This window comes from Dryobates pubescens, chromosome 25 (assembly GCF_014839835.1).
Source record: "Dryobates pubescens isolate bDryPub1 chromosome 25, bDryPub1.pri, whole genome shotgun sequence".
In the NCBI taxonomy this organism is placed as follows: domain Eukaryota; kingdom Metazoa; phylum Chordata; class Aves; order Piciformes; family Picidae; genus Dryobates; species Dryobates pubescens.
The window spans coordinates 219,407-237,444 of record NC_071636.1 but is presented as its reverse complement, the minus strand read 5'-3'; the positions used below and the strand labels follow the sequence as shown (position 1 = coordinate 237,444).

The following is an 18,038-nucleotide window of genomic DNA, read 5'->3' as shown; positions in this document are numbered from 1 at the left end:
TGAAATGGTCACAGAGGCTTTGCCAGGGCACATCACTTAGGGACATTAAAATGAGGGAATTTGTACCTCAAAAGCAGATTGCTTTATGTCTTTGTAATCAAGCACAGGTAATTAAGTGGCAACAGGTGGTTCAATAATGATGTTCTGTTTCAAAACAGTAAAAGATAATGGTGTCAAATCAGACATATGTTCCCAATGAGGAAAGGACCTGACTCCTTCTTGCTCATCTTCAGACAGTGATTGTGCCTCACTGCCAGACTTGGATACCTCAGCAGTTTATGTACCCAGAAGATGAAGGTGTGATTATCGCATAATAAGCTTACTCATGCTAGCTCTGCTCTTGCTGGCACATGCACAGCAGTTACTACGTGATGACATAGCCTCTTCTGCAACAACCCAGTGCAGCTCCTCTGCAGCCTGGGGCCCCTGGCAGCCTGTGCTGCTCTGCCCCACCACTGGACCCACACGGGGTGAGTGGAAAGACAATTAGACTGCAGCCCCAGCTCGGTGTGCTCTGTCCCCTCAGCTGTGCTGTCAGCACCAGATGTACATCATCCCTGAGCAACTCCTGCACAAGGTGCCCCTTGTCCCTCCTCATGGTGACAGAGAGGAGAGGCTGGTCCCCCTGCCCCTTGCTTTGCATGCCTGGCAACAGCTGTCATGGTGACAAAGAGGCTGTTGAAGGGGTTTGTGGTGGGGATGTTTGTTGAGCAACAATTTCCCACTCACACCTGCAGTGTCATTTCAAGGTACCTTTTGGTTTTCTTTTCTGTTTTCAGAACAGGCTGCTCCTGTCTGGTATCAGCAGTGCTGGATGAACACAAGCCCTGGCTTGCCCTGCTGCAGCTGCATTGCTGGAGCTGTGGCTTCACAGGGTCCTTTACCAGGAAGCTCAGAAGTAGCCGCAGGCTGAAATGACCATTTCTGAGTCCCTGTGTGTGCTGGGGAAGTGCTTTCTCTCAGCATGGAACACTGCTTCTAGAGAAGCTGCCATTTATGGAGCTGCAGCTGGTGCTGAGGAGGCATTGCTGTGAGGAAGCTCACAGATAAGATTCCTCCTTAGCCTGACTAATGCTACCCTTGCCTTCCTTAGGGTCTTCTGAGCTGTTCCTGAGGGCCGTGGTGACACTGTTGTCTACAGGTAGCTCCTTGCCACCATCAGCCAAGTGCTGCAGAATTTGGAGCAGATGCCTCATTAGTGAGGAGGGAACTCACTAGTGCAGGTGTGATTCATTGCTTTGAAGAGCACTTCAGGGATCAGGGTGTGAAACGGCTTGACTAACAGAGGCAGTAACAATGCAGGCAGGGGCCATGCTACAGAACTGAGCAACAAAACAGCAGCAGGAAAAACTATGAAATGGGACAGAGCAAGAGCACAAACCAGAAACCTGACTGTCTGCAACAGCCCTGTTTGGGTTTCAGCTGGGAAAAAGCCTCGGCTGCTCACAGGATCTGGAGCACATCCTCCTCACAAGTAATTCTGGAGGTTCTTCGTGTATATCCTTTTCTAGACAAATTAATCTTAGATCACAGTGGCTCTGCAGCATCCACTGCATACTAAAGAGGCAGCTATTCTGGAGCCAAGTGCCAGGAAGCACCGTGCCTGGCTCCAGAGAGAGCCAACACAGCTCTCAGTAATTCCAACAGGGCTGAGCAGTGAGATGTGCAGGGACCTCTCTCCAGAGGGAGCCTGGCTCCTCTTCCATCTGGCAGCACAAAGGAGGCCAGGCCTGAATCCTCAAGACATGAAGATTATGTTATGTAATGTGCATATCTGCTGCTTCCAGAGGCAGAGCACAGCTAACAGCAGCCATGTGCAGGAGCCAGAGGCCGAGCCGGAGGGGAGCTGCACTTCCCTCCCTAGAGCAGGGGGATTCTGGAACAAGCCAGGAGCCTGGGGTCAGCGGGGGAGGTGGATCCAAATCCAGCATGCAGTCACAAATGCAGCACTGCCTGCAAGTGTAAAATCCTGTCTTTCCTTAAAAGTGCTGTCAAAGAGCATGAGCATTTGGGGGGAAGGGTTCAGTCAATTCTTTGTGGCTTTCACTTGTATAGAAAAATCACCAAACCGAGAACACTGCCCAGACAAACAGAGGCTGCCCAGCCTGAACTCCAAAGCCTGTATTTCAGTCTCAGTTAAAGACCATGGCCTAGAAAAGGATTTTGAGAGTGAAATGGATGAACACTGCCCATGAGAAAAAACACACCTGCAGCAAGCTGTTGATGGGAAAGCACAGAGTGTCCATGATGCTTTGCAACCTTTCTCTTGGTACTAATTTCTTAGTCTTTATTATTTCTCTCACCTGCTTTGCAAGAACATAGGCTTCTAGGGTAAGTATGGCATCACACAAACAATTTGCCAAAGCACAGTAGAACCTAAGCTGGACTGGGCTGAGAATCAGAACACTAATCAGGAATCTGTCCCATAAAAGCAAATGAACTTTCTGGCTCTCATTTCTGACCTTTCTCCTTACCATCTTCTGTGGCTTTTAAAGGGTTTCAGAAACATGCCATGCTTCAGGAGTCATAAAGATGCAAGGATTGGTCTTCTGACATATTGTATTTGGACAGGCATGTGTCTGCCTGCAGAGGAAGCAAAAGCACTGACAGCTGGAGTTTTGGTTTGCTTGAAGACTTGGTACTGCTCTTCAAGTTTTTCTCCCTGGGAGAGGAATAATCCCGACAGCATTACAAAGGCATTATTGTTCTGGCTGTAATCCCCCTGCTCAAATCCACCCTGGCTGCTTGCATCCTGATTGCAAAGGGAGATCTTCCCTTTGTATTTGTCAGGATGAGACTGGCAGATGGGTTGAAGCCAGTGCTTTCCATGGTCAGATAGCACTGCTGGGGGAAAGGCCGCAGTGACAGCCTGCCATGAGCCTGCAGGAGTGGGAAAGGAGGATAAGGGGTAGTGGAACAAAACCAACAGTCCACGAGAGAAACAGATGAGCTGTGGGGAAAACACAGCTGGAGAAAAGCAAGATGACAGAGTGGTAAGAGGGAGAACAAATGTGCAGGGAAAAGGTGAAGCTCCCTGTACAACAGAATGTAAACATGCAGGGCTTGCCAGAGGGCCAGGCTGTGTCCATGGAGCTGGCAGTGGAGAGGGAAGGTGTCTCCAAAGGGAAGCAACAAATCTCTTCAGAGTGATGCTCTGTGAGGACAGGGATCTCAGCTTGACTCTACAGCTCCATGTTGTTGGCATATCAGAACAGGAGACCACACTTGGCACAGGATGATGCCCCAACACTTTCTTAGCTCATTAAACCAAATAATATGAGAGAAGCTGTGAGGGAAACTGCTCCTCAATGGGACAAGTATGGCTGAGCAAACTGAGCTAGCCTGCATGGCCTGGCTTCAGCCAGAGCCCTGAGAAGAGACTCAGCCTTCCTTACTCCAGACATGAAACAGAAGCCATTTTCCTGGAATGCCTCCTCACCTGACCCCCCTTTTGAGTCCCAGCTCTCCAGTTCACACAGGAGGGATGCAATTAATTAAGCTGATATGGCTGGCTCAGCTTTGCAGCTTTGGTGCCCAGGGCTGGCAAATGTCACCTCTTCTGTATCAGACATCTCTGTTGCCAAACTGCAATCGACTTCACAGGCACATCTGTGTAGAGGGCACTGTGCAGCTGGAGGTGAACCACAAGGCAGGAAGCACATTAAAGTGGAGATCTGAGTTCTAGGAAAAAAGTACTCTGAAAATCACTGAAGCAAAGCTGCTGTGGTTCTAGCAGTGGCAGTGGCTCCTCTTTCTGCTTGACACAGTCTCAAGGCATAAAAGTGATAATGTGCCAAAGAGTAAATGGCAAAGGGATGCCCATTTGGTTGGCCTGCCTCCACCTTCCATCGAGAGCAGCAATGAATATTGGAAGAAGAAAATCAAATCATTTCATAAGTTTCACCTTTCAGATGGCCTGAGCTCTCCTAGAGAAGAGCAAAGCCCTTCAGCAGCCTGTGCAGATGTTCTGCAGTAAAGGCATTATGGAGTGGATCTGTTTCTGCAGCATGAGCTGCACTGCAGGATTATGGCTGCTTCCACAGACAGGTGGACTCTTCAACTACATTTAAGAGGCTCCTTGGTTATCAGGTGAAAAGCCTGCTTTTTGGGGTGAAAAGCCTTCTTTTTTGGTTTGGTTTTTTTTTTTTTTTTCCTTCTCCCCCCTGACTAGGAACATTTGATACTTGCAAGTTAAATTAAGAACAAAAAAATATCAACTGCCTACAGAATTAGTTCAGGGGATGGGAGGGAAAGAGAGCAGCATCAAAGGCCAGATGTTTTCAGTCTGGGTTGGAAGTAGTTTGGGGACAAGGCTGCACAAGTTGCTATTGCTTGCTCACTGCTTGGCAGCCTGATCTCAGGCCAGTATCCTGGCAAAGAAAACCTCTTGGGTTTATTTGGGGAGAAGGTCACTTTCCAACGGGACAAGTGTTAAGGTGTATCAAAATTATGATACATCAGCCCTGGTATTTTTTTCTGCCACTATTAGTGCCCTTGGGAAATCAGAGTAAAGGTAGCTGCTGCTTTCTATCCTTTGACCCTTTCACCACCAGCAACTCTAACAGGAGCTTCCCTCACGAAACAACTCGGTTACACAACATAAACTGGGTTATACAACAAACAGGGCAGAGTGTGGAACAACCTCAGGCAGCTGAGACTCATTTGGGATGGGCTGGAGTGAATCACTTATTATCTCCAGGGCAGCTGTTCTATCTCCACAGAGCTGCTCTCTCTCAATACTGTGTTTAATGAGCAGTGATACTGGGAGATAACCATCAGAGTTCTGGTAGAAGACAGCTCCAGGGAGATACAGGGTTTGGCACATCTGGCTTGTAACCAGAAAGGATGCAGGATGAGCTGCAAAATCTGCCCAGGCTCCTTTTAGCAGCCATGAGTCCCTTCAGATGAAAAATTATAGCCCTAGTAATGACACAAGAGAAGAGGGTGAGGAAGATGTGGCCAGTGGATGAATCATAGAATCATAGAATCAATGAGGTTGGAAAAGACCTCAAAGATCATCAACCTGTCACCCAAGACCTCATGACTACTAAACCATGGCACCAAGTGCCACATCCAATCCCCTCTTGAACACCTCCAGGAGTGGTAACTCCACCACCTCCCTGTGCAGCACATTCCAATGGCTAACAACTCTGTGAAGAACTTTCTCCTCACCTCCAGCCTAATCTTCCCCTGGCACAGCTTGAGGCTGTGTGCTCTTGTTCTGGTGCTGGTTGGAAGAACACCTTGTTTCAGTAGCAGAGCTGCCCACAACTCCTGGGCCAGCATGCAGAGTTGGCAGGCCAGCAGAGGGAGAGGGGGCAAGATGCTGCTACCAGTGTCAGGGCACAGGAAACTAGGCAAAGGCACTGAGGGGTTGGTGGTGGTTTTTTTTTTTCCCCAAGAAATACATTTTAGGGAGAATCACAGAACTGTCAGGGTTGGAAGGGACCTCAAGGATCAGCCACTTCCAACCCCCCTGCCATGGGCAGGGACACCTCACACTACAGCAGGTTGCTCACAGCCACCTCCAGCCTGGCTGCAAACACCTCCAGGGGTGAGACTTCCACCACCTCCCTGGGCAACCTGTGCCAGGCTCTCACCACCCTCATGTGGAAGAACTTCTTCCTAACATCCAACCTGAACCTATCCACTTCTAGTTTTGCTCCATACCCCCCAGTCCCATCCCTCCATGACATCCTCAAAAGTCCCTCCCCAGCTTTCCTGTAGCCCCCTTCAAATACTGGAAGGCCACAAGAAGGTCTCCTCAGAGCCTTCTCCTCTCCAGACTGAACAACCCCAACTCTCTCAGCCTGTCCCCATAGCAGAGGACCTCCAGCCCTCTGCTCATCCTTCTCTGGTAGTTACATTCCACCTAAATTACCCTTCAATAAAGGATAAAGTCATTTGGCAAGTCCACAAATAAGTTAGTTGCAGTATACTAAAGCCTGCAATTTGCTGGAACAGCTGAAGCAGATCAGAGGGAGGAGAGGGAGGGGGGAGAGCATTGATAATTTGCAATTAATTACAATTTTAATAACATACTTCAAAAAAGCTTATTACTAATTAGCCAAAGTGCCTCTCCTTTATTCCTTTTCTGGGATAACCACACTGAGGGAACTAGTTCCCATTCCCAGGTGCTCTCAGCTCTTTACTTACTGCACACTGGGGTCCCATGAAATGTGGTCCTTCTCTACATTTCCTGCTGCTGCTTTCACTTCCCAGGTGATTTAGAGCTACAAGCAAGGCTCCTGGAATATCTTCTGGAGATTCTGCTAACTTCATCACTTCAGGCTGTACAGGTCACACTCTTCCTAATAATACCCAGTGTTTAAGAATGTGGAGTGCCTGAGCTCAGACACTGGCAGCAGTGGGTTTGTGCACCAACAACATGAGGACGAATGGCAGAGCGGCCAGATCAAGCAGAGGTTTTTCCTGACACCTCAGCTCTGAAGGACTCAAGTGTGGATAAGGCTGTTATGTAAGAGAGGCTTTTGGATATCACTGAAGTGCTTTACCATTAAGATGGAATATTAATAAAAGACTTAAACCGAAACCCTCCAGCTATTAGAAGGATTAGGACTTTGCAGTGGGCTGGGGGAATACACAGTGTCAGAGCCATCCTTTTGGCGGTGATCAAAGACAGAGAAGGCTCTGGCAGAAACAGCATCTCAGAGGGAGGGGAATAAATCCGCAGTGTCACATAATAATAACAATGAATTATACTGACAATAACAGCAGCACCTACTCGTGCAGAGACTGCAATGCCCAGCGGCAGAAGACAAGACACTCGAGGTGCAGCAGAGTTTCTGCTTGTCAGCAGAGTGTCCTGTAAGGGGAAAACGCCTGCTCGCTTACAGCCCTGCGGCGGTGCCGGCTTTCCCGGGAAGAGCTGCGGGAACAGCACTCGGGCTCGGTGCATTTGCCATTCAGTGGCGACCTCAGCTCCTTACGCCCGAGCGCTGGCCAAGAGGACATAGCAGGAAGGCTCACAGGGCTCAGCGATACGTAAACGACCCGGGGAGTATTAGATTTATTTTCTGGTGATTGATTCTTTTGTTCAAAACCACTCTCTTCAAGCAAGTGCCCTAAGGGTATTTCCTTTGAGAGCCCAGGCCACTTCCCTGTGACTCCCAAGGGAACAATTACTCTGAGAGTTTCACTCTGCTCTACAGAACAGCATTTTGTAGTACACTGTCATCAGGGAAGTAGCACTGACCTCATTTTGAATAGCCCTCTTATGAGGCAGCCTCCTTTCGGACAGACCTGGGGACTGCCCCCCTCTGCCAGTGTGCCATTCTGTGTGCCTTCTGCTGCAGGGACCCTGCCTGGAGCCTGTTCCCTCCCAAGCCATGCCCCTGGCAGCTGTAACTGTGAGCAGTTCGGTTGCCCAGGCTCAGAACAGCGACGTGGCAAAAGCATTCAGTCTGTTAAGCAGAGACAGCTGGAAATGTGTCATTAATAAGGAATAACTTTTTAAGCAGTTTGGGTGCAAAGGGATTAAGGAATGCCATATGGTATCAGGAGTAAAAAGATGCCAACGAGTGTAACTTGAATGTAAAAGAAGCAGCTACCAAGAGGCTACCAGGAGCTGAAAGTCTGGAAATACAGAAGGCAATTGGGAAAACACTCAATTGTGTGTGTACATGCTGGAAATCCATGTTTATCTAAAAGCCATGTGTGCCAGTAAAAAAAGGAAGACAATCAGAAGCTTTATTTTCCCTAACACTCTATTTTGATGCATGTGAAACGTTTAAGAGGTTCCAGGCAATTGTGGCAGTGAAAACCCTTTAGAAATCCATAGACATGCTGAGAGAGTGCACTTCACTTAACGAGATGTAAAGATGAGGGCTTAGCAAATATGAAAAGAGGAGAGTGGCTGTGCCTGGCCCGTTCTTACCTTTTCAAAGGTTACTAAGGAGAGTCTCTCCTGAGATTTTTGCTGAAAATTCAAATTATGGTCTGTCCCTCTGTTAGAGAATTGGTTTCCCTTCAGAATTTCCAGGACTCACAAAAGGTCAAAGAACCAACCTAGGGCAGGCATCCAGTCCAGAATTAAGTGCAAGTCGGATCTAACCACAACAAACCCACAAAATACAGCATGCAAGAGATCTGGGATAAAAGCGTGCTGAGCTCAAAGGTGAATTTACCTAGAATCACAGACACACTGTGACAGCCAGGGCGCACTGAGGACATACTTGGCATATGACAGAAGACACAAGAAAGGTCATGGATTATCCTCACAAACTTTGGAAGCAGCAAGGGAGCTTGCATGATACAGACAGGATCTCTGCACACTGCTCAGTGGTAAGTGAACAGCTACCAGCCTGACAGGCAGTGAAACTTTCATTCAGCTGGGCAGTGAGCATGGTGCTAGAAGCAGCCTCATCTGCAGTGAAAAACCCCAAAGCACAACGGGGAGCAAGGTACACCTGGGTAAAACAGTGAGATGACATTGCTAAGTCTGTCACCACTGAAGGCTTCTGGAGTGTGGTGGGTTGAAAACTACCACATAGAGACTGAGGAAATAGGAGACTAAAGCACCTCTCCAGCTGGTGGCTAGGAGAGCTGCTCCCTATGCCAACAGCACGGCGAGCCGCAGGTGTGAGCAAACAGCGGCACACGGTGCAAGGTTGGTACAAAGGGAAGCTTGATGCTGATTTTCCACCTCAAAGACACCAGCCACATCTCAAAGACTTTGCCATTGAGGACAGACTTACTGGCTCAGAGTCCCCAGATAAGTAGAAGAGACAACAAATGAAAGAAAAAACCCCAACACGATGCTTTCTCGGTGCTACTGACATTATTCTGTCACTATAGATCACTTCCAGCCTCCATTATCCTCACTCCAACAATGCAGTAGAAACCAATATGAAAATAAGTGATCAGTCAATGGCCAATGCTGTTTCTAAAACTGTTCAGCCAGATGCTAATATGTATTAAACATTAGACAATTTGATCTGCTGCAAGAACATCCACCCAGCTGGATCCACAACTCAGGCCTTGGGCAAAAGGAGCACTGGTGACTTAGGAAAACACTGAACCAAAATATTAATAACCATTATTAATAGCAGGTAAGGAGCCCAGAGCACTGACTGAAACAACAGAGTATTTAAAAACCAGATTCTCCAAATATTTCACAGCTTCTCTTTTGTGTTAACAAAGCACAAGGGTAATGAATGGGTTACTTCTGCAGTGAAATCCCCACATTTCCCAGCAAAAAGACAAGATAAACATTTAAGAAGTGCCTTTTCAGTCACATTTAGTTCAGTTTCTTATTGATCCTCCAGAAAATGTCAATTAGAGTTACTTATTTTTTACAGTCAAAAGATGTGTGAAAGGAAACTTGCCTATACTTTGCTCTAACAGTTATCTGAAGCTTCCAGGCTAGTCAGTGGCCACTGGGTCATAAGTCTGTGTCCTCTTCTACCTAGCAGACTTAGTGTGATTTTCTTAATGCCATTCCAAGGTTCACTAACACTTCCATTTACTGTCCCTGACTCCAGAGCTGGAGGATTATTGACAAGGTTCACAGTGTCACAGTATCACCAAGTTTGGGAGAGACCTCAAAGATCATCCAACCTGTCACCACAGACCTCATGACTAGACCATGGCACCAAGTGCCACATCCAATCCCCTCTTGAACACCTGAAGGTTGCAAAACTCAGACACCTACAAGCAAGAATACATTAACTAAAAATCCCTGCAGTGCTATGCCTGTACTTACAGCTAAAACTTACACCTGCTTCATGCATTCCCAGTACTGATACTGCAAGCTGAGAGACTCTGATGCCACACACTAGAATCCCACATGAATAAACCAGAGCTTCTCACCTGCAGACAATGTGTAACAAACAAAACATGACAGTTAGACTCCTTTTACTGGGAAAACCTGATGTTAGAGGCAGTGAGGGTTTGAAATAACACAGAGATAAGACAGAGCAAACTCTAAAGCTACACCTTGTAGTCTCTGGGTCCACTGTCATCACAAGCATGACACAATACACATTTATGATTACCATCAGCAGCTTTCAACAAGCACTCGCAGGAGCCCGTGGACACAGGAGGCTGTTCCAGAAGACAGGCATTTGTGCAGGAACACACAGCACATTTCCAGCTCCAGGGACAGGACTTTTTCCACACCTGAGCAAGTAACTTGCTTGGTCGTAGTTATGGTACGTTTTAACAACTTAGTCTAGATATGGCATCGCCAAGTGAGCTCAGCACACCCCAACAGCAGTGGTTTCATACACTTCAGAGAGCTCTGAGGATCCTGGGCAGGCTGGTTATAAATATTTGAGGCAGGCATCATGGAACGATCCCTTTGCTAATTGGGGTGACAATTTGGCTTGGATAAAAGTGTGAGATACTGAGCATTTAACAGTTCAGCCTCCCAGCCCCAGGAGCTGTGTGGAAGAAGCCCAGCAGAAACATGGTGGCTGAGCAGCTGAAACCCTGACTGATCACTGAACGTTATGCAAGCAGAGTCTTTGCACAGCTCCCTGCAGTGATGTCTGCTGGCAGGGGAGCCTGCAGATGGTAATAAGAAGCAATCCTTGTCCATTACAATAGCAGTAGGGTGAACGGTACACCCTACTTGTTCAAACAAGACATCAGTGCTGAAGTCTGCTGATTACCCAGACAACCTCAGCTCTCAGCCTGTGGTGTTGTCTCACTCCCAGCTAGAGGTGTGGAATAGGAAAGTTTTCTCCCAGTTGTTACCCATAACCCAGTGCTATTCCTGGAGCACAGTCTGGTCATAATTTGAGAATTCCCACTTGCACAATGATCTGGAACACTGCATCCTGTATCCCTCAGAACAGCAAATCTCTTCTGGGCCTCCTGTGACCCAAGAGCCAGGAGGACAGAATAGGAAGAAATCATCAGCAAGAAAGCCCTAAATGAAGAAATTAAGCACATTTCCCTTGGAGAGGAGGCTTACTGGAGTGTAAGGAAAGCAAGCCCCATCCCTCCTCCCTGTGCACACACACACCCTGGAGGCTTTTGCAAAGCCACAGGAACGGAAATAATTTTGTTTGGATCCATCAAGCATTAAAATCCCTTCGCGGGGGGATTGAAGTGAAAAATGAGCCGGAGACAGGAATTAGAAGCTCACTGCCTGGGCTGTCAAAAGGGATTTTCCCCAGATAGAAAACAAGCAATTGGAAATGCAGGGAGGTAAATCCTTTCACTCTCTGATACGTATTAATACTCTTGGTTTCTCCTCATGGCCCTCTCAGTTCTGGGTTGATGGAACCAAACCTGGCTCTGTGCTCTCTGGCTGCAATGCCCATCTCCAGGATCCCCTTCTAGGGGTCTGCTCAAGAATACCACAAGCCTGGGCCAAGGGGAAGATGGTGAGGCATGCAGGGGAGCCAGCTGTACTCAGGGGTGCTCGAGGTGCCAAAGGCAAGGCAAGGCAGCTGCTGAAAGGATAAGCCAACAGGTCCAAGAACATTTTATTCACTGTGTAAAATTGCTGAAGAAGGAGCCAAGGAGCAAAGCTGACATTAGAGTTTTAATCCCTGCACATCCTACTTTACCACTCAAAACCTAAGTATGACACTCCAGTCTCTGAAATGTGGTCTCTTTTTCTCAGTACCAACACAAATATGTCTGCACCAGCTACATTTTGTTAATGTTTCAGAGGCTTATTTGCAGCCATAAGAACCAGAGCTCTAGTTTGTCCAAAAGGAAAGAGATTCAGGAAAATCCTTTGGCAGCTAGGGAGAGCCAGGGCTGCTGTGCAGAGGCCACCTCCAGCCCAGATTATAAACTGAAGTGTCTAAGGTAAGACTCACACTCACAAATCTCTGCAGTTTTATAACTGGGTTTGGATACAAAATTATCACAGCACTGTTTGGTCTGTGCAGGGTAGACCTCCCCTTTAGCTGGCTGCCAAAACTGGAGGCAAGAAATATTTATAGTGCAGCTTCTCTATGAAGATAATACATACATCCCAGTGTAAGAAAGGCCAGTGCAGCTCTGTGGCACAGCCCAAACCCCAAGAAACCAACAGACCTACCTAAAGGCCTTAGCAATATGCTCAGCAAGCTCTTCAACAGTCCTCTACTGCAGAGCCAGCTATCTGCTTAGTGAAAAAGGGGTAGGGAGAAAGGAGAGAGAAGCAAAATAGAAGATGAAGATCCAACTATCCAGCATTTATCTATGGGAAGAGGCAATAGAATGACAGGAGGCAAGGAGCCAGCTAACTGCTGCCAGTTCCACACACACAAATTGGTTTGAAAGCAGAGCAGGGGTAGAACAAGACCAAGGTATTCGTGCAGCAGGATCCCTGGTGCCATGTGGCTTTGAAGTCAAAAGCCAGTGAAGAGAACAGACAACCTGAAGAAGTGAAGTCATTTTCATATATGCTGCCATGTTCCAGGGAAAGGCCCCAGTTCCCCAGGCACAAAGAGGTCTGTGTTCATAGTAAATATTTCCTTTGAGGCATGCTGTCCTCTCTTGTGCTGTAATAAGCTCTCCTATCGTTCAGAGACTCTCGGCGGTGGTGTTCCACAGCCCCAGATCACACTGCGCTTAACCCAGGGGGTGTCATTATCTCAGTTTCACACACAGAGTACCTCAGGATGAAATGAGTCCCCAGCAAGAGCAGCAAACCAGCTCCAGTTTTAGAAATGATAGTGTTAGCTTACATATAAGAGAAATCCCAGGAGGTTTAAACAGGATTTGCTGGCAGCACAAAGACTGTTTGAAAATACCCAGGAAAAGAGCTCATCTTAAAGGCAAGGCAGGGATAAACATGGGGAGAGACAAAGAAAAGATAGAGTGATAATTCTAGGGCCATGGGTCGGAAGGAATCAGCAAGTCAGCTTAGCAGCCACAGCAGCAAGGCTGTTCTGCTTACACTGATGATATTCACAGTTGTCTCTCTCCTCTTTGAGCAGTTGATGAGTTAGCAGCAGTCTTACTCCAGGACCAGAGCACTCAGAAAGCTGAGCAAAAGGCTTGGGAGAAAGGGCTGGCTGCAGTCAGCTGGTGGCTCTGTGGCTCCAGGGACAACACTGGGGTGGGGGTTAATCTGTATCTCAGAAGTTTGATGTGCCATCCCCACTCCTGTCTCCCTCCTCCTGCTGAAGATGCTGCTGCACTGAACCTGAAAGGTCTGGTTATAAATAGCTTCTCCCTGCAGCTCCTCAATGAGCCACTGAGGCGGAATGAGTCATCTCTGCCAGCTCCATGGCCCCCCTAAACTGACTGCGTCAGGGTGGGAGCATGGCTGCCAGCAGTGGTGACACACACTGTTCCCTCTCAAAGGGCAGTGGCCTTGGGGGACAGGGACACTAAACAAACTAGCTCTGCTCACTGCTTCATCACTTGGTGAGGAAGAATGACGGATAACCCACCAGGACTGCTTAGGAACTGACAGTGGCCCCTTCTGTTCCCAGCAGTACCCATGCCACACCCAGATTCCCAACTGGAGCCTCCAAACCCCCTCACTGGTTTGGTATGGAACTGATGGAGCAGCTCTCTGAAAGTGAGCCTCTTGCAGTGCTCAAGAACTTCTTACCAAGATTTGGTGGCCCTGTGCAGTGAATGGGCGCAGCAACAAGTAGGTGAGCTGGGGTACCAGGCACACCTCTGTATTTTCTGTGAGGGAAGATGAGAATTTTAACAAGAACAGCTGGACTTGGATTTGCTTACTCCATTGTGAAGGAAATTCACCCAGGACCCATGTCCTCTTCTAAACAAGACAATGCACAGAGCTGACAGTCAGCTGCACCTTGTTTAGTTCTATTGCAGGGAGGCAGAGTGTTCCCTCTTGTGATTTCCTGAACTTGCATAGGAATTCAGGTGCCCAAAGTAAAGGAATTCAAGTGATTATTTGCACTGTTCATGTGGCCCTTTATTCAGAGGCAAATGGAGCTCTCCTGGAACATGTCCTTTCTGAAAACTGAGACACAAAAGATAGATGTTTAATGAACTTTAGGAGCTATATAAGTAAGTAAAGCACAAGTCCTAGCCAAGATAACCACAACAGTCTGCTGTGACTGGCAGAGATTTGAGGGGTTGGGACTAAATACTTACAGTGGGGGAAATAACTTAAACCAACACTGGCTTAAAAGGAGAGAAAAGAATATCAGGTATGGAGGAACACACAAAGTCAATGCCACAGAGCACAAGCAAGGTCTGTAAGGCAGTATTACTGCTACAAAAAAAACCAAACCCAAACAACAAAGGCAAGATCTGGAGACAGGAATTGCAGAAATCTTCCAGAGGTACATTTCTCTCAAGTGGAGAGTTTATGACAATGTGATCAAAGTGATTCTGATGCGTTCTCCATACACTCAGCTCAGTTGCTGTGCCCAAGCATGTGTGAGAAAGCAAGCTGTGGGCAATAGGACAGGCAATCAAGGCTGGCTTATGGTTCAGGTGAAGCTAAACCTTTGTGTGCAGGACCTGGAAAACTTGATTAATTTATGCAGATCCACACAAACAGAGCACTGCTCCCTCGGTCTACCAGCATTCAGCAGTGCAGACAGGAGCAGGGCAGACAGGAGCAGGGCAGACAGGAGCAGGGCAGACAGGAGCAGTGCTCCCCAGCTGTGTGTCCACTGCAGCTCTGCAGGTGAGCCCTGGCTCCACACTGTGTGCTGCTGGCTTCCAGGCCCTGTGGCGAGGCCGGGCGGCGGCAGGGCCTGGCACGCCTGTTGCTAGTGGCAGAGGCGACGTGGGGCTGTCTCGGCAGAGGCAGAGCTTTACGTGAGCTGCCTTGTCATTTTCCCCCTGGGTCTCATTTCACATCAAATCAACAAAGTACACTCTGTTACAAGATAACGACTTTGTTCTGACAGAGTTCTAAACCCAGCCTGCTTCAGAATGCTGTCAGCTCATTGTGTGCTGCCTCAGCATTCTAGATTCCTGTTGTCTGCTATTAGGCCAGGTGTGGAACCCAGCTTTACAATGGCTGCACGGCTGCAGATTATCTGTGTCTCAGGGAAGTACCTGGGCTGTATCTGAGTACTGTCCTTGCTCCTGTGTTGTTCCATGGCTAAGAAAGTTGCAAAAGACAGTCCCTTGGTAACAACACCATACCCTTATCTTCCTTTAATGGTGGGACAAGGATAGAATAGGTCAACTCCTGGGACTTGACTAATTTCTTAGCTCTGTAGGATCTTTAGTCTCACTAATAAATGTATTTAACAATTGACAAACCTAACACTTCGCTCCTTTGCTGTACTTGAATCTCAGTGCAGGTTATTTTAAACACAGCTGTAGTCCTGTTACTTGCCGCTTGGATGCAGACACAGTAGCCAGTACAAGATACAGAACACAGAAATATCCCCAGACACAGGAAAGCAAAATCTCTGCTCATTTGCAAAGATACAGTTCCAATATTTCCCTGAGACACAGCCAGCATAACCAGAGGGAGTGTGTGTCCTGAGGAGGGGAAGGAGCACAGACGCAAAGGCTGCATTCTGACTGCTCCACAACAGAGGATGGTGGCTCCCACACTGAAGTACAACATGTATTTATACTGCTGAGGAAGACAATAATTAGCAAAAAGAAAGAGAGGTACATTGGAGGCAAGAGCCGTAGTGAGGACTGAGGATCTGATGGGAGCAGAGGAAATACAATCCCTTGCTTTAAATGTCTGTACAGACCAACACATCCCAAACCAGCCTTTCAGGACATGACAAAACCCCCAGCACGAAAACAATTCCACCGAGGGGTGTCCTAATTGCCTCGAGACTGTAAGGCACCCTCTTGGTACGGCACACAGCAAGCATGGAAATTAAACACACTGAAGCCAATGAAAATTAAATAGCTACTGCCAGGAAAGGAGGAGAACTTCAACAGGGCTGCTGAAGTCACATAGCTGCTAGGGCCTGGCGTGGCCTGCCCTTTGCAACACCAAACGAGAGGCAGCAAGTCTCTCTGGAAGTAGTTCAGGATCCTGTCTAGATCCATTCTCACCTGAGACCAGGTGCCTCTCCAACAGCCAGGTCTGTTCCATGCTCATCTCTGGCACTCTTCAGCTACTCTGAGCAGAGGGAATACCAGCTCCTAAAGACAACAAGCGAGGAAGCAGTTAGCCCAAAGGCGCCCATGGTATCCTTTGCAATTGCAGGTGGGTTGTCTCAGACCAGGATTACTGGAAGCATAATGAGATTCCCCAGAGAAGCTGACCTTTCCAGGGCCCTAGGGGCTGACTGCCAAGCTCTCTAGAGATCTATGCAGGCTTTCTTTAATTTTCCCAGGAGAGGAAGCTTTCAGTGGGCTCAGGCTGTGCAGTTTCTCAGGTCAGCCCATGAAGAGCACGGTGTACAGAAAGGAGCAGAGGTCATCAGAGATTTATCATCAGGATCACCCCCTTGCAACAGACAAAAGTTCATGCTAGTTGAGCTCCAAATTGGACACTGCACTCAAAAACTGATAAAGGAAATATTTTAACTGAAAACTTCAAGGAATAGGGGAAGCAGCTCAAAAAAAGCCAGAGCAGCCCAAAGCAGGTTCAGGTAAGAACAATGAAGGGCTCATAATGAAACTCTATTTTCTTTCTTGCATTTTTCCACCATCATTTTTTTTCCTCTCCATTCTGATACACTGGATCCACTTTGCTTTCCCTTCTGCCTGTTCTACTGCATTAAGCAGAGATGCAGTGATTATGCAATAGGATTGTTCTTAAATTGCCAAGTGGCATGATTAAATTGTGTATCAGTAGAAGAAGAATTCTCCTGGTGAAAGGAACAAGTCAAGCACAGGCAGTCAGCTGCTGATGCCCAGTGGCACACCCAGTGACTTGGCCACACTGTACAGCAAGAGCCACAGTGGAGGTGCACTATCATCCCACCCAGTCACAAGCAGGATTTCAGATGGGGGCAGGAACACAACATTCATAGCTGTCAGCATTGCTGAGCAGAAAAAAATTCCTTCCTTTTAGGCTGTCCAGACATTTCAGTTTTTCTTAGGATCAAGCTCAAAATAAGCCCTTGAAACTGATCATTGCACTATAGACAGGAATATGGAAGGGGTCACCACGTGAAGGATAAACACTCCTGTTCAGAACTTCTATCAGTCAGTCACCATCATCTGGTCTGTGGGATAAAAATGCCTCAGATGCTGTGCACTCAGGCATCAGAACTGCTCCTCTCATTCACAGTGCTTACATCCTGTTCATCAGGGTCAGCAGTGAAATTTAAGGTGATTTATTCCTTTTTTTTTTTCTTTGGGTACCAAACCTTCAACTTTTCCCAGTGTTAAAGATCCAAAAATCTGAAGAGACAACAATACAGTCGTGAGAGCTGCTTGTGCTTGTTAGGAGAATCAGTTGCTTTGCAGACCTTTCAGCAGATCCTCTCCACTACTGCCTTTATACCTGTCTTTCACTGGTTGTGTTCTACAGTATCAAAACCCTGCGGATGCCCATCTGAGCCTAGTGCAAACTCACTGAGCAAAAAGTGGCTCTGTCCCAAGGGAGGGACAGGTAAAGAGCAATGAGAGAGAGGCAGAGGAGCACAGGGAAGATAAGCAAAGCCAAGAAATAGCTGAAAAGAAAAACGTGCTTCCTTTTTCCTCTGTGTGCCTTCCCTTGCTCCTTTCTCACACTCAGCTTGCCCCCTGGCAGTGGGATTAAGCTGTCTCCAGCAGCGTGCATAGCTGTGGCTTTAAACTGAAGCCAAGTGTCAACCTGACTTCTCAGTTTCTAGCTCTGGAAGGGAACGGGCAGGAGGTATGAGCATCCCTGAGGAAGCAAGGCTTCTGCAGCAGAGCTGCTGCAGCAGCAAAGCTATTAATAAATGTTTGCAATCTTTTAATCATTCTGCTAAATTGCCATCGTGTTCCTGCAAACCCCATAGCGTGTCAGAGCAGCTGCCTCCTCCTGCCTGCCTCCCCGTGTTCGTGCATGTGAGTGAGGGGGAACATCAGGAACACGCTCGCATCCGAGGGCTGCTGCAGCCTTAGAGGGAAAACGATTTTGACAAGTGACTTTTAAAATCTTGCCTGTTCCAAAGAAAGCAGCCCTGTTAGTTACATCTATAAACCACACTTCCACCCAGCTTTCCTCTCCAGCAGAC

At 47.6% G+C, this 18,038-nt stretch overlaps 1 protein-coding gene across 1 annotated transcript in view; it reads right to left on the bottom strand.

Moving 5' to 3' along the window:
- The window catches only part of CABP1 (calcium binding protein 1), a 42,176-nt gene extending 26,174 nt beyond the window's left edge, over window positions 1–16,002 (bottom strand). The window contains exon 1 of the mRNA XM_054173073.1: window positions 15,937–16,002. The gene's annotated coding sequence lies outside the window, so the exon portion shown is untranslated. The remainder of the gene's footprint in view (window positions 1–15,936) is intronic.
- Between the last annotated feature and the right edge of the window lie 2,036 nt (window positions 16,003–18,038).